This window comes from Lissotriton helveticus, chromosome 4_1 (assembly GCF_964261635.1).
Source record: "Lissotriton helveticus chromosome 4_1, aLisHel1.1, whole genome shotgun sequence".
Classification (NCBI taxonomy): Eukaryota; Metazoa; Chordata; class Amphibia; order Caudata; family Salamandridae; genus Lissotriton; species Lissotriton helveticus.
The window spans coordinates 455,996,767-456,014,645 of NC_136063.1; positions in this window are offsets into that span (position 1 = coordinate 455,996,767).

Sequence of the window (17,879 nt, forward strand, 5' to 3'; positions counted from 1 at the left end):
AAAATAAACCTCCCGGCGAGATTCTCAACGCAGGGAGGTCAGGTTTCTCATTGCGAGTGGTCGCGCAAGCTCGCGACCGCTCGCGATGAGAAACTACCAGTCCGCGTTGAGAAAGCTGCAGCTCGAGTAAAAATCTACTCGAGCAGCAGAAAAGTACAGCTCGCACTGTGCAAGATGCCGTTTTCAATGATTGCACAGTGCCGGATGCTTGTCCGCACTGTGAAATCATTGAAAACGACATCTTGCACAGTGTGAACATGCTACTACGTAGTTCGCATAGTGCTACGCGTAGCTCGCGTAGTGCGAAGTGCACTTCGCGTAGCTACGCGTAGCGCTACTTCACGAACTACGCCCGCCCCTAGTTGTAATCTCACTGATGAATCTCACTGAAGTGCTACCCTCTACAGTCTCCTCCTCCAGCTCAAGGATTTCTTCTGATGTCTGCAGACCCTTGTGTGAATCATTGGCGCAGGTAATGATTAGGCACTGGTGCAGTTTGCTCTGGATGTCCCCACTAGCCAATGCATAGATCAGTTCCACAGTTCATGCCACTGGGAGTTCACACAGGGAACGTCTATAGTTCTTAACAGAAGATTTGGCTCTGCGTGTTTAGTCTTTCACAGCTAGGCCACCTTTTACCAGCTTGATGAGGATGCAGTTCTTGTGACATTGGCAAACGCATTCTGTAGACTCACTCCTCTAGCAGTGGCCTCAGTGATGCAGGACCATGGTGGCTGCTTCTCCAAGTACATGAGCTGCTGAATGGAGATCAGGGTGACAGGCCTACACGAATGTCGCTCAACTTCAGCAGTTGTGGACTTCCAAGCTATACACAGACAGGTGCTTGCTCTCATCAGATGCTGACTGAAGCACAAATCTCCAGTGGGTGTTTGTCTTCAGCAGTTGTGCCCCTCATTCCAATCCAGATCAGGGCCTCTGCATTGGTGACAACAACTTTCTTGAATGGCAGACCAAACATTGAGCAGTGGCAGTGCTAGTGGCAGTCTTGGCACACAGCAGGGATGTCGGATGAAATTATGCTGCTTTTTAATCGAATACCTTGGTGCAGTTCGCTATAGGGACCACTCAAGGGGGCCCTTTGTGACATGGGTTGACTCCTGACTTTGCTGTCTCTGGCAGTTAATTTTCTCTGAGTGTTCCTCCTTCTCGGAAAATGATGGGCTTCTCATGAACAATTTTTCCTCCTGCAAAGATAGGCACTCTCCTGCCAGGGAGGCTACTAGGTACTGGGCAGGCCATCTGCTCCTTGTGCAGGAACTGCATATTTAAGGTGATGTCCATCCCCTCTGGGAGACTGGCTACCATAGAGCACGACATAAAAAGGCCCAAAAAAATCTGATCTCGCCCTACATCCCAAAGAGACAGCTGCGCTCTAGCGCAGAAGAGAGGCTAGTTCAAACCAAAGTCTGTAGGGAAAAATGGGGAGAAAGATCCTTCTCCTACTTGGCCCCCAAAATTATGGAACTCCCTACCATTGGAACTGAGGTGAATAGAGGGGGAGCCACAATTCCACAAAAAAATTAAAACATGGCTGTTGACGCAATATCTGTAAGGTTTAACCTGCCCAACTGCAGTATCAGCGCTGGGAAGCGTAAGGGCAGCCATGCGCTTTACAAATCCTTCATTCATTCATTCATTCATTCATTCATGTAAACATCAGCCCTGGTCACACAGAATTCTGCAGAGCACTCACTTTCTTGGTCATGAAGAAGGAGTAGTTTCTGTCCTGTAACTCCAGTTCTGTAGTAGGGGTATCTCTGTTATAGTCATAATCTAGTGAATAGTCCCGCCCATGTGCGTGGACCCCGGAGCAATCAAAAATAATCTCTTACAGTGTCGAAAAATGCAGAACTGCACAGACACTTAAGAGAGAATTTAAAGACAGATAATGCAGCCTAAAAAGGCTACACTGTCCAGTACTTCAACTAGAAATTCCACCACAAAAATCCACAAAACAGCAAAGCCTGTACAGATTTCCCTTGCTTTAACAGCAAAATCCCTCAGGAATGATAGAGAGAAGAACCTGGACAGACAAGCCCCATAGGCTGCCATTATGTGGCTCAGAACAGGATACTGTGCCTTTAAGAGAACTTTCCAGAACTTCACAGTATCCCAGAATGCACTGCAGGTCCCAGTTACTTTCAGTTCTTTTTGAAGGCGTAAAACGCCAGACCTGTAGCATTCCGTACATGAATATCTCTCTCCACCGGGGAGGAGGGCGGGCGCTTATGACTATAACAGAGATACCCCTACTACAGAACTGGAGTTACAGGACAGAAACTACTCCTTCTGTAGTAGGGGATCTCTGTGTATAGTCATAATCTAGTGAATAGAATGGCAAGCCCATCCCCACACCAAAGCGGCGGTGGAGAAACGAGAAATAACACCACTATTGTTCGAACAGATTCCGCAGCGAAGCCTGCCCAACCTGAGCGTCTGCCCTGGCATCAGTGTCCAGGCAGTAATGCTTAGCAAAGGTATGGACCGACTTCCAAGTGGCCGCCTTGCAGATCTCTGCAATGAGAACATTACGAAGCAACGCTGTCGTGGCAGCTTTGGCCCTGGTGGAATGAGCCTTAGGTTTGCCCCCTAAGGTCTAATTAGCTTTGTAGTAACACAATTGTATGCAGGACACAATCCACCTCGAGATGGACTGTTTAGAGGTAGCAAGACCCGTCCTGACTGACCCATAATTGATGAACAATTGGTCTGACCTACGAATATCTTTGGTTTTATTCAGATAAAATTTCAGCACCCTCCTAACATCCAGGGAATGCAAAGACCTTTCCGCTGGAGATGAAGGATTCTGAAAGAACGTAGGCAAAGTTATAGTCTGGTTGATATGAAAATCAGAAATAACCTTGGGAAGAAACTTAGGGTGAGTACGCATAACAACCTTAGCAGCATGAAATACAGTATAAGGTTCTTGGCAACACAACGCCTGAATTTCACTCACCCTGCGGGCCGATGTAATGGCCACGAGGAACGCCGCCTTCCAGGACAGGTGCTGCAACGAAGCCTTATGAATAGGTTCAACAGGCTCCTTCATCAACCTGGACAGCACCACATTCAAGTCCCATGAAGGCGAAGGAAGCCTGACAGGAGGGAACACTTTCTTCAAGCCTTCCAGAAAATATTTGATCACAGGGATCTGGAAGAAGGAAGTCTGTGAAGGGCATTTCCTGTAGGCAGTCAAAGCAGCCAGATGAACCTTAACGGAATGGACATTAAGGCCAGACTGCGCCAGATGTAGCAGATATGGAAGGATGACATCCTCCTTGCATGTCGTAGGATCGTAGTTCTTAAACTTGCACCAAATGCAAAACCTCTTCCACTTGTAAGCATAAGAAGTCCTAGTGGAAGGTCGCTTATCCTCCTTCAGTATGTCCATACAATCCTCTGGGAGATTCAGATGGCCATATTGCACTATTTCAGGAGCCATGCCGCCAAACTCAAAGACGAGAGGTTGGGGTGCACCATTCGCCCCCCGAACTTCATGAGAAGGTCCGGCCTGCACGGCAGCTTCATGTGAGGAAGGAGAGACCGGTGAAGCAGGTCCGTGAACCACCACTGTCTGGGCCATTCCGGGGCAATCAGAATCATCCTCGCCCTGGATTGGGACAGCTTGATGAGAACCGTCGGGATCAGGGGAATGGGTGGAAAAGCGTACAGAAAGCTGTTTGACCAGTTGATCCATAACGCGTTCCCCAGCGTCCCTGGCTGGTAGTACCTGGAGGCGAAGTCTCGGCATTTGCTGTTTTTGGCGGTGGCAAACAGATCTACGTCTGGAGTTCCCCACCTTGCGAAGACTTCTCCTAGTACTTCGTCGTTTATGACCCATTCGTGGTTTTCCTGACTCAGTCTGCTCAGCTCGTCTGCTTGAACATTCTGCACACCTGGCAGATGAGTGGCCATTATTGACAGTCCTCGGGCCAGAAGCCAGTGCCTGATCGCCTGCGCCTCCTGCGACAGAGTGCGGGATCTCGAGCCCCCCTGCTTGTTGAGGTAATACATCGTGGTCGTATTGTCCGTCTGTACAAGCAGAGAGTTGGTCCGGAAGGACGGATGAAAAGCCTTCAGCGCTAAGTGAACAGCTCTGAGTTCCAGGAAATTGATGTGGTACGTGGACTCCGTCGGGGACCACGTCCCTTGAATCTGTAGGTCTCCGGAGTACGCTCCCCATCCCTGGAGAGAAGCATCCGTCACGATAGCCTGTGTGGGAATGTCCTTGTGGAAGGGAACCCCTCGGAGGAGATTCTCCACTGAACACCACCACTTCAGAGACTGAAGAGCATGTAGAGACAGTCGTATTTTGTCGTCCCAAGATCCTCTCCTCTGGTCCCACTGATCTTCTAAGCACTCCTGCAACGGTCTCATGTGCAGCCGCGCATGTGGCGTCAGGAAGATACAAGAGGCCATCGATCCCAGCAGAGAAGACACCGTCCTCACTGTCGTAGATGGAGTGGACATGAGAGCCTGAGCCTTCCGAAGGAGTGATAATCGTCGCTCCTCCGAAGGAGACACGCTTGCTGACAGCGTATTGATGGAAGCTCCCAAGTACTGAATGCACTGGACCGGAGTCGGGACAGACTTGGACATGTTGATGTGCAACCCCAGCTTGTTCAATAGAACGCACGTCTTCTGGAAGTGTGCTTGAGCTTCCGAGAAGGAGGAGGCCTTGATCAACCAATCGTCCAGGTACGGGTAGACAAACACCTTGTTCTTCCTCAGGTGTGCCGCTACCACTGCCATGCACTTCGAGAACGTCCTAGGCGCAGACTTCAGCCCGAACGGAAGTACCGTGTACTGATAGTGATTGGTGCCGACTTGAAATCGCAGGAACTTCCTGTGTTTGCGTGCAATGGGCACATGGAAGTATGCATCCTGTAGGTCTATGGCACATAGCCAGTCTCCCTGTTGCAACTGAGGATAAATCTGATGCAACGACAGCATGCAAAACTTTTCTCTGCGAATCCACTTGTTTGCCTGTCGCAAATCCAGAATGGGCCTGAACTCGTTCTTGTCCTTCTTGCGGACCAGAAAGACCGGGAGTACAGACCTCTTCCTCTTTGAGACAGAGGTACTTCTTCTATCGCCCTTTTCCTTAACAGGATATCGGCCTCCGCCTGGAGCTCGCGCAGCCGATACTGTGCTGACCGGAGGAATCGATGGAGGAGGGCTGATGAACCGAAGACTGTATCCATTGCAAACAATATTCAGCACCCACTTGTCCTGAGTAATTTTTCTCCACTCTGCCAGAAAAAATTGAACGCTTCCCCCCACCGGAGCGGGTAACGGATGAAGGGGAAGTAACCGCTCAGGGTCGAGACCCGGCCGGGCTTTTGTTCGCGGTAGAGGACTGCTGTCCACCTCTACCCCTCTGGCGTTTCTGGAAGGGTCTCCGGAACTGCTGCTGTTGCTGCTGCTGCTGTTGTCCCGAAGACTGACCTCGTCCTTTCCCCTGCGAGCCGAACCGCCGTTGGAACTGGCGGTAGGGTTTCTTGTCTTTGGGCTTCTCCAAGCCCACAGCCGTCAGGGTTTCAGCCTCGGCCTTCATCCGGGCCATTTCATCGTCGGCATGTTTCCCGAATAGCGTCTCACAGGAAAACGGCAGATTGGCCACCCGCTGTTGCGCCTCAGGCTTGAGTGACGTAAGCCTGAGCCAAGCATGGCGGCGCTGGTTGATACCGTGGCAGTAGCCATGTGCGGCCAACAGTGCGATATCCGCAGCGGCGCTGATGGCCTGGTTCGAGACCAGCATCCCTTCCTTGACAATTTCTAGGAAGTCCTCCCTCCTGTCCCGTGGGACAAGGTCCGCGAACTGTTCCAGGGAGTCCCACAGCGCACGGCCGTACCGTCCCAGCAACGCCGAATCGCTGGAGGCCTTCATCGTAGTGGAAGAAGTCCCACACGCCTTCCTTCCAGCTGAATCAATCCAGCGGCTCTCTTTATCCGGAGGCACGGTGGAGGACGGGGAGGTAGAATGCAACTTCCTGGCCGCCGTCACTATCACTGAATCGGGCACTGGGTCCATCCTTAGGAAGGCCGGGTCCGAGTCAGGAGCCCTGTACTTCTTCAGAAGTCTGGAGGGAGCAGCCTTCACCACCGCTGGTGTAAGGAACAGCTCTTGTGCAGGTTCGACCAGTCCTGGCACCAACGGCAGCAGAGGGCGAGACAGGTGCTTCTTGTGCAGAGTCTCGAATATCACGGACGTCGTAGGTGTAAGAGCCGTCACCGTGATACCCAGCTTCGCAGCCCCCCTCAGGAGAACCTCCTGGAACGTACCGATGTCGTCGATCGGAGACACCCTAGTCTCCGGGGAGTCCGACAAGGTAGGCGAATAGGAACGAGTCCTAGAGGATGCCGTACGGGACCTGGACCTATGCCTCCTATGGCGATGCCGAGATCTAGTGGAGGATCTGTGTCTACTCCTCGATCTTCCTCTCCGTCCGGAGCGCGATCGCGACCTCCTAGGTCTGGGACATTCTGCCGGTTTCCCCGGGGCGGACGTCTTGGGCTTGGGCGGTTCCTTAGACTTAGGCGTCTTCTTGGGAGGGGTCGGAAGCCTGGGCAACGAGACCGACCTCGGTGGAACCGGTGGCGGTTTGTCTGGCACAGGAGGCCGTGGTCCCGCTGGAAGCAGGGGCAGAGGAGGCACCGGAAGAGGGGTGGGAGCCCTCGGAGGTGGACCTCTCGGCAACGGAGGCGGAGGCGTAACAGTCTTCTTCGGAGTATACACTTCGGAGTACACCGATCCCGGTGACCCGCCATCCTTTCCAGACTGAGGGGAGCCCCCCACAGTCTTAGGCCTGGTATCACGATCCCTCGACGTCAAAGAACGGTGACCAGACGGCGAGCATGGGTCCCTCGACGTCGAGCGCCCCTTTGGCGTCGACCGTCCGTGCTTCGGCGTCGACCGTTTTCCAAGCCTCAACGTCGATCCCGACCATCTCGACGAAGACCCCTTGTGCCTCGACGGCGATCTCTTGTGCCTCGACGTCGACCTCGACCGCCTTGACGGCGACCTCTTCCGCCTCGACGGCGACCTCTTCCGCCTCGACGGCGATCTCTTCCGCCTCGACGGCGGCCTCGACGACGAGGATCCCCTCGACGACGATAGCGTCCTCTCCGTCGACGGCGAACGGCCGTGTCGCCTCGAGGGCGAGCGCCGCGCCGGGCCCGTCGACGCCGATCACTCGACGTCGACGCCGAAGACGACGATGATGAAATCGTCAAAGGATTCGACGGCGGCCTGTGTAACTCCCTCGACGTCGACGAACGACGTTTCTTCGACCCAGAGCCCTGGGGAGACGAGGAGCCGGCCGTGGACCTCCCTCTCGACGTCGTGGTCAGTGCCACCGACCCTGACGGAGAATGGGGACGTTTGCTGGACTTCCTGCCCCTGGGGAGCCCCCCAGAGGCCTCAGCACGGGCAGATGAAGCCCCTCCAGACCCACCTTGCGCCTTCAGCCTTCTTTCCCCGAGGCCCTGAAGTCTGATCTTCATTCTGTCCTTCAGGGTCCTGCCAGAGAAGCCCTGACAAATCTCACACTCCTCTGGGATGTGGGAAGATGGAAGACAGAGGATACACACCTCATGTGGGTCTGATTTTGCCTTCTTCCTGGAGCACTCCGGGCATTTGTCAAATAATGCAGGCATATTTGACATCCAAAGGGAGCAAAAACCAAGAAGAACAGCACAAAAGTACTTTGAAAGCACTCAAATCGAATTTAAATTGAAAAAACACCAATAAACCCTTGAAAAGGGAGAGCTCAATGCTCCAGGGTCCTGCTGGCAGGAGCCAGAAAAAAGAACTGAAAGTAACTGGGACCCGCTTGGTCTGGAGTAACAAAGGGACCCACTTTACGGCTCAAATTATGGAATATGTATGTACACCATTGGGTATAAAATAAAAATGTCATGCAGCTAACCACCTCCAGTCAGCAGGTCCAGTGGAGGTGTACAATGGCATCCTAAAAACTAAAATGGCCAAAATAGTATCCGAGACAGGTGTCACTTGGGTTGATGCTATGCTGCCCTTAGCCCTACTGTCCACAAGAACAACGGCCCACATCAGAATAGGGCTATCCCCCCATGAAATTGTGTTCGGGAGGCCTGCCAATGTATGGGGTGTCCAGCGGCCTAAGAAACTGTCTGACTTTGAATACCCTATATTAACTGATTATCTGTACAGTCTGACTAATACCTTTCATACTCTTTATCACCAGGTGCATGAGGCCATACCTGACAAAAGCGAGGGCCCAGAACACATCATCCAACCTGGGGATTGGGTCTTGGTGAAAAATTTTCAACGGACTAAGAGCCTCGAGCTCTGCTGGACACAGCCCCGTCAGGTGTTACTGGCCACCCGCACCGCAGTGAAAGTAGAAGGTCAGAAGAATTGGATGCATTCGTTGCACTGCAGGTGTGTGCCTCTGCCCCTCCCCTTTGATCATTGGGTGAGGGAAGGACAAGGCGACTCAGAAACAGAAATAGTCCCGACGTTTGTCCCATTCAGCTTTGCCAGACTGCATTCTACATCCACGGAAGCAGAGAGTGACAGCACACTGGAAGGAAGGGTGAAACCCTCCCTTAACTCTGCTCAACACCAAGAACAATTGTTTCCCGACCATACTGTCCCTACTTCCGACCGATACAACTTGCGCCCCCAAGGGAAGGCTTGCCCTTGACTTTGCCAAGTGCCTATAGGCTGTAGGGCTGTGATCTTCCCTGGCTAAGAGTAGTGCTGGTGTGTCAGACTTAGGGACGCCATAGGGCCCTTGTCACCTGCGGCCAGTGAAGCAACCACCAATCACAGACAGTCAATAGAGGTCCCTGGCTTAGCGCAATGGCAGCCATCCAAAACACCCGAATCCAGACACAAGATGCCAGTCTCCGACAAAGTAAATGCTTCATGGCCACTGTGGTGACGTTGTTTGTCTCCCTTATCCTGTCTATCCTTGGTTGGCTGTTGCTAATCTACCATCTTGTTACCTCACCAACTCCTACCCCGACTCCTGCAGAACACCAGTATTTCACGCTACCAGCCCACGAATTACCCCACCATGCAACACCTTCATCCAAATGTTGCATCATCACCAGCTGATCATGAACACTTTCAACTGCTCGGTTTGTGGACTGATGCCGCATTCCATTATACACCCTGTCCCATTCTTTCCCTACTCATTTTCCATCTCTGGGTCTTGTCTTGCATGGTTGATGTTGATACAGGAGGCCTACACTGTCAATGGTACTGCCAATTCTGCCCATCGAACATTTCGGGATCACTTCTGGCGGAACAGATCTGGCCATGTCAATGCTCCTTTTTGCCCGACCAGCTCATCCAAAAAGCTACTAGCCCCAGATGAACTCGGTGAGATGGTAGTATTCAACTCAACTAATCGACGAACATTTTCCAGATTCTGCACAAGAAGGATACTGCATGATGAACGGGACACTGTGAATATCATAAATGTGCAAGGCCGTGTCTGCATTCATGGCCTAGGGACTAAGAAAGTTGTGATATCACAAAAGCTTTAAACTCCACATCTCCTCCAAACCTGGTGGCCTCCCCCAACACCTATTTCATCTGTGGTACTTCCTCCTACAATTGGCTCCCCGTAATTGGTCTGGTACCTGCTATCTGGCCTGCTATCTGGCCTTCCTCCTTCCACCAACGTATTCTACCGATGGAGGTTATCACCTGTCAATGAAGGGCGCTCTGCGCCGCTCACCCAGGGGCATCATATCAGCCGAGGATACAGGAGGCCAGGAAACCGGGTACTTCTTTAAAGGTTTCCTTCCTTTCTGAGGCTCCATGGCCAACAGTCGGGCGGTACGAGGACTGACCAGGGTCCTTGAAGCCACCATCACAGTAACAGCTGGTGCCCTCTCCAACATCACTGCAGAGCTGCAGGTGGACCACCTCATAACGCTCCAGAACAGAATGGTCCTAGACGTCATCCTTGCTGATCGTGGTGGTGTGTGTAAATTGATCGGCTCCAGCTGCTGCGTGTACATCCCAGACAATACACCTACAGTGTACAATGCTATCCAACGTCTGCATCGCCTTTCTTCCGAAATTCATCTGGATGAAGGCAACTTGTCCCTCACAGGCTGGATCTGGGGCCTCTTTTCGACATGGGGGTGGAGGATCCTCATCTTCCTTACCTTGGGAGTAACTGCCCTGGTCTCCTGCTGTTTGTGCTTTCAGTGTCTGCCAGTGCTCTGTACAATGTGTGTCCAGACCATCAAGCCTCCACCCTCTAACATTCACAACGCCAATATGATGATGATGCTCCAACAAGAAACAGATGGCCTTATGAACATTGACATTTCTTAAAGTATTTGCCACTCAATGGCAAAAGGAGGGTCTGAGGAAAAGTGTTCTTCTGATCGGCATCATTTGTACCGAGACTCCATTGCTTTTCCATTGCCATCTTGTGTCAAACACTTCCACTTGACCCACCTGGTCGTTTCTGCTGATGCCTGAGGAAAATCTAACTAACATGACAACAGCCATCTTGCAGCCTGCATTTCTGCCCAGGAACTGTCGCACATCCAACCCCCTGTGTTCTTGCAGTTCAACAGAAAGCCATGAGACACTCACACCCAGTGTAAATTATTTGTTTTCCAACTCCGACTCCCAGCCAGGTAAACATCCTTGACACCGTGATCAGGTTATCTGGACAATGGTCTGACTGCTGGGCCTTGATCAGGGTGATTAAACAATGACCTAAAAGAACGGCCTTTGATCAAGGGGAATAAACAATGACCTGAAAGACTGAGCCTTGATCAAGCTGAGTAAACAATGACTTGTGTACCAATCCTTGACCAGGTCACCATCTACAAACATCGTCTGGATCTGGTTATCAACTGCAAACACTGCCCTGATTGAACAATGAACTAACAGCCAAAAGACTGAGATGAAAAAGTATAAAAGGCTTGTATGCTGCGGAGTAAAGAAGCAGCCTCCTCTGTCTTGTTTCTGACGAGCTTGGGACTCTGTTCCATAGCCCGGGCTATATGAATAAACCTGGGTTACTCCTGCAGATGAAGGATCCTGTGTCTCCTTTTACTACGTATGAAGGGTATGGAAGGCTTGGGCGGTTCCACCGCCGCCGAGACACAGTAAGTGGGTTAATCCGGTTCTTCATAGATCATCAATTTTCCATGGGTTTCTGTATGTATAATAAGCTTCATTTTCTTTCCTTCAGAAAAATATAGATTAGAGTTGGATATAATATTTTCTAATGGAGTATCAGAACCTTAAAAGGAGGGGCACTGACTGACTAGTTGTGGAACACATATATCCCTGGCTGCCATAATAGGTCAGAGATTAACAAGGATCCATTAGGAAATGGTTGTCCATGAAAAAAAGCATAATCTCCCTTGCTGTCTCAGCAACTGTTTATATCAAACAAAATAAATCACAGGGGAATCATTGTATACCCATAGGAATTTGGTATTATGTCAGAAATAGAATATCATTTCCAAATGAATCTGTTGCTTAGCAATGTTTGAATTTATGGTGTGGCAAACTCACAACAACAATAGCATCCTAAAGAGAAACACATATGCAATGACACTGTAATTATAAAGTGAAAGTAGATTTTTACATATGTTTCATCAAAATAGCGACCAAAGTAAATATGCGTGTATGAAGTAGTGCTGAGGGGTTAGAGGAGAGGCAGTCTTGATGTTGTTTTGACATTCGATCTTCAGTACTTTTCTCTGAAGAAGATGTTTATTAAATTGCACTTGTCTGTGAAGGGTGGGATTGGAGGCTCAAGGAGGAGTTGATGCAGTGCTTGATTGTTTTTAAAAATGCTATGCTTCTGTTGGCAGCTTCATTGATAGTGCTGGTAAAAGATGCAATGAGTTGTCTTTCTTTTAAGTGGCAGTATTTCAGTAGAGCAAAGTCATTGGCAGTACTTTTTTCCCTTTCTTTTCCTTTCATGTCTGCGGATGGAGTGTATATTATTGGTGAGGTATTTGGAGTACCAGGATGCTGAAGTGTTTGACTTACACTTTTGTATTTTAGTTGGAGCATAGGTGATCACATAGTTTTCCAGAAATGTGCTGAAGTGATTTAATAGCATGTTACTGTTAGATACAGCGATGACGGGAAAAGAGAAGTCTGACCTTTGGGATGTTGATGGATACATCTTTCAAGGATCTCAAGGGTTGTTGTTCACTTTGGGGGTGCTTTTGGTTGGATACTAGCACAGTGATAAAGATGGTTATTGGCCAAGACAAGTTGTATAGGTGCTTTGCGTTCTATGTTTTAGTGACATTGAGAAGATATGTATAACATTTGGCCTTTGGAGTGTGTTTGTTGAGTGACATGCTGTAACATATTGAATGTGTCTATGAGGTTGAGGAGGATATTGCTTTTTTTCATGCTGTCTCACAGATTGAAGTCATTGAGGGAAGTTATGTGGGCATGCAGTATGGATGGGTGGTAAGGAGGTCTACAAATGTTACTGTCTGGAAGGCTTGTAGATGAGGTTTGAGGCAGTGTATTGAGTTGCAGGGAGTCCACTATAGCCGGTAAGACTCCCTTATTATGGACTGTAGGACATTTGTCTTTCTGCCTAATAGTGTTATATTTTCTGCATTTTTTTCAGACTAAATTTGGTGACATTCTGACTTTGGGCACTGTGAGACTGCTATTCAGTCTTCCAGTGCATGTACTCTGACCTCCTAAATATTAAAATGTTATTTACGTTGGCAGACGATATCCACCAGTACCATAAAATTGAAATATCACATGTACATTGCATTGAACATTTACATTACCCACATGTGTGAGTTTAAAAGACTACCTTCACACCTACCATTGTAGCTTGGATGTCTGCAGCTGTAAACAATGCAAAGACATGTTAAAAGAGATTGTTTTGGCATGTACCAAGTTTGGCATGTACACATGTTTATATTGTGTCTGGTGATGTAAACAACATTCTGTTATTGTTTACTTGCCACTTGGTACTCATATACCTCATTATTTGAATGACAGAAAAGTAGCCTAAAATGAAAGGTTGTTTCAGTTTGCAATTTTGCTATGCGTACATCATTTAAATGAGCGCAGCGCTACTCTTAACTTACATTGCAAAGTAATATGTTGCTATGTGATCCCATTGGCATCTCCCTACACTGGTAAACTACCGTCTCCATGCTGTTACAGAGGAGCCTCTGGCTCTTCATCTTCTGAATCCATGTCATCCACTTTGAGGTGTAGCCCACGAATGGTCGCTATGTTGTGGAAGATGGCACAGGTTGCCACTATTTTGCAGGGTAGCTCCTGAGCATACTGGAGTGCACCTCCACTTTTGTGAAAGCCCCAGAATCTTGCTTTGAACATGACAGAGGCCCTTTCAATGCCAGCCCTGGTGAATTAATGGGCAATGTTCTAATGCCATTCCTTATAGTCTGCATGGGCTAGGTATGGGGTCAGAATACATGGTCTCAATGCGTATGTGTGAGCATGGCAGGACCTTATTATAGACAGCCACATATATTTCCTTAGTGTTTCATCTACACATCCCCTAGTAAATATCCATCATCCAAACCGCCACCTTCCAGTTGTTGTTATATTCCACTATGTCTGAAGATGTATGCTTCATGGGTGCTCCCTCTGTATTTTGCCACTATATCTGTGATGACATTATGGATGTGGCATACCACCCAGATGTTGGGGGAATGGGTACTTTTCCTATAGCTGAACAGATTTTCGAGATGTGCAGGGGGACAGATGGGAACATGTGTCCCCTCTGCAGCACACCCCAATACATGGGTGAAGTTTGCTATCCTGTAAAAGTTCAGTTTGGTGTTGTGTATTTTCTCCGCATTCCTGGGATGGTATATGTGGCATCTAGAAACCTTCCAAAGAAACATGGCAAGGCACTTTGGAACACCCCACCAGCAACAGCAATCACACCTGGTAGCTACCCTAGGCCAAAATGTGCAATTAAAGCAACACTTGCACATGCATGGGGATGGAGCAGCTGCACAGGATACTGCTTTCTAGATGTGATTTAAGCATTTCTATCACATCTAAGATCACCCGGCTACTCAGCCATGCACGTCGATTCACCAAAATCCCAGGGATTGCGAAGAGACATATACCCTTTGACCTTATTGATGTCACAGGGAGTAACATCATATGACCTTTGACCCTGAATCTTCCCAAGATGTGATGTAACATGACCCCAATCCTAAGGAGTAGGACATCACAATAATTAACATTGCTGAAGTGACATAATTATTGCACAATTAATATTCTATATATATTCTTCTACGACAGAACAGAAGGATGGGGGTTTCTCTCCCCTGAGAAAAGTTTGAAAAAATAGCGTTAGTAGTGCATTTCGATGCACAATTTTCACATGAATTTCCTAAACAGCCATAGACTCTGATAAAACACTCACTAAATATTTAAGTCCTTTCATGGCGGGCCTAGCTAATGAAACCTGACAATCCCCATGAGTTCACCCAATTATGTTTAAAAAATATGCTGTGAGTGTCCCTTTATGTAAAAAAAATACCTCCATTGCTAGGACCAGCTTTTTGCCACGATGGACCCTTTTGCCCAAACATTACATACAATGTGCCAGTGCCACAATTTTCCTTACTGCTTCTCGTGGATGCCCCTTATGTCAAAGGTTATGTCTAATATGTCATGGACTACATTTTGTCATGGATGGCCCCATGACATTCCCACAGTTGTCTTCCCATATGTCAAGAATTTCCTCCAATGTGGCATCACCAGCTATTTGCCACTGGTACTACCTAGGCCAAGGACTTCCTCCAGTTGGGCAGTGCTGGCATTTTTTCATCGGTGCCCTTTATCAAAATCTACCTACAGTGTGCCAGCACTAGCATTTTGTTAAGGGTATCCCATATGCAAGTATTGTCTTCAGTTTGCCAGTGCCAACATTTTGCCAAGGGTGCTTCTATACGCCAAGAAGCACACCAGGTCCAACAGTGGATTTGCAAGCATAACAACACAGGTTCACTTACATTCACTTACTCATACTCATTCTCTCATTAGCACTCAGTTGCACTCATTTATTTTAACCTAGTGTCTTGCACTCGCACCCTGGATCACTCGTTCACACTCTCTCACTCACTCTTACTCTGACTGACTTAAACTTACTAATTCATTTTGAAACACACCCACTCATGATCTCACATGCAAACATGCATGTACACATATACACGCTCTCTCACACAAACTCACTCTCACCTACATGCAGGCACAACATACTTTTAAATTCATTTTATTTTTCTTACCTAAGATGTAGTGAAGGTTCAGATCTTGCTGCTCCACTTTTTATTACACTGATAGTGAATAATAAACTATTATTCACTATTAATGTACTATTTGCAGAAAACAAGGTTAGAGATTGACTCTGATAATGTGAGACACCTTTGTGTGCTTGCCACTGATTTAGCCACCTCTGAGGCCAGGTGTTGCAAAGGCACTGCCAGGTGTAGCAAGGGGCAAGCTACGGGTCACAACTGCAACCCCTAAATGACGTTCATGTACTCAGCCTGTATTTTTCATATATTTCCTCCTCTGTCGTTGGAATATGGAGAGCCTGGTTCTGTAGATCCTCTCCTGTCTCCTCCACCTCTGCTGGACAGCGAGGAGTCGCCTCCTCTTGGCAATCACATAAAGCGCAACCATTGTGGGAAACCCAGATACATTCTGGCGCAGCTTTTATAGTTTGAAGCTACTTACCACCTGAATGGAATCAGTGCTAAATAATGTGCAAACTAAATTACGACACCCTTGTACATACGGTTTGCGACTCACAAATAGCGATTCTATATTTGTAAGTCACAAAAACCAGTCACCCAAAAATTATTTGCAAATTGGTGTCATCGCTATTTGTGGATACCGAGTGGTGTTAAAACATACCGAAAGACCGCTTTTTCAGTTGTAGCCTTTATGTCACAACATCAAACTTTTAACCAGTGTGACCCAGTAGGCTTACTTGACTCCTACTCTATTGCAGTTGGAGTCAAATCACACCTAGATCCTGGTCATCCTCAGCAAATAAATTGGAGAGGTGCGTTCTGATTTCTTGGTGATTGTTCATTAAAACTTTAATTTAAAAAAATCTTCAAATCCTATTCCAACCATTTCCGTTTTACTTGTTTTATTAAAATCATCTCCTTTGTCACAAATTAGATCCGGATTTTTTTTGGTTTGATTATCTGGTTTTAATATTGTTTTGGTGTTGCTTCATACTTAACTTGGATTGCTCTTGCTTATTTAGGCAGCAGCTCCCAGGTATTAATCCCAAATTACCTCATTGAATGTCTGCTTCGACTTATGGTTTTATTGAGTTGGTTGTATAACCACTTCCAAATGAATAATCTAACATCCCAAAGACCCTTCAAACCTAGTCAAAATGAGATCAAGGACAAAATGGTTGGAGGGGAGAGCTGACACTTTTAGGTGAGGACTTTCATCCTCATAGAATATAAATTTCCTTGGTTGTAAAACGAACTGGTATTGGAGATTGTTAAAACAGGTGAATGTCATGGGCTCTTGTGTGCAAGAGAATGTCACAGAGGCTACCCCCACGAAGGGGGGGCTCGAGAGCCAGCGCCATAACGGTCGCCGTGCCCCCTCTCCCCCCAGGAACAAGTCAGCGCGCGGGAGTTTGGCGCGCAGGCAGCCAAGGCACGAAAACAGCCCGCGCTTGCCGCCCCCCCTTTCCCGTGGTGACCGCCGGGGCCATTGGGGGGGGAAGCGAGGTTCAAACCCCTCAATTAGGGGCCTAGCCAACAGGCAGGCCATGAAACAAAGGAGAGGGGGGATATAAGGCTGCTTCCTCAGGTGAGATACATGTCCACGGCCGGACCAGGGGGAGCAGCACCTGGAGCAGAAAATTCCCACCCAGCCACATCAAAGGACCAGCAATGTCGCAGGCTGAGGTCTAGGGTCAGGCGTGGCAGAGAACTACGCGGATAAGATTTTGTAACGAGGCACACCGGAGGGCGGTGTGCCAGGATGGGACCACTAACCTTGGGATGCCTCACGGCTGGGATAGCTGGCCAAAAGGCAGAGGGTAAGACCACTCACCTTCAGATGCCTCACGGTTGGGTGAGACGGCTTACCAAAAAGGGGGGGGTAGCAAAAAACGGAGACGGCGCTCGCAGCCCAGCCCCCGTCGAATAGCACCGCACAACCAGAACCGGAAAAGGTAGCGAGTCATGGCCTAACTCCCGGGACAGAAGCTACCCCTCCCCTTCGCACGAGGGGAGCCCAAATCCAACCTTCCTAAAGGAAAAACGACCCACAAGGGCAAAAAGAGACTAAACAGCAAAATGAAAAAGTTATGTATATTGTGACTGTATTCCAAAAATAAAAACTGCGGCCAACAAATGACCACAACAAGACAGAAGTGTATGTTAGTTTCTTTAGTTTGCAGAATGAGAATGCAGTAAGGTGAATGGTACAAATAGGGGAGGTGGGGGCGAGTGCGAAGGTTATAACCTTGCAGCCATGCATTCAGGACATGCCATGTCTGTCAGATATACCTGTGCTTATTGTGATTCTTGAGGTCGACCTTTATCAGGACATTATTTTAAGTTCTTTTGCAGCGTGATATATCAGCAACGTGTGTTATTTGAAAGGGACTTTCTGAGTCTGCCTTTCAATAAGAGGATTGAGGTAAACTGCTGCATTACCACCGTATAGACGGATAGTCATTCCTTTCAGTGCTCAATATGTATCTTGATTTTATCGGGATAATGAGTTAGAGCCTTTATTTGTGGCCTATATCTGGCATATGCTTAAGAAGCAAACATTGATCTACTTCCTGTTCACTTAAAAAGATGGC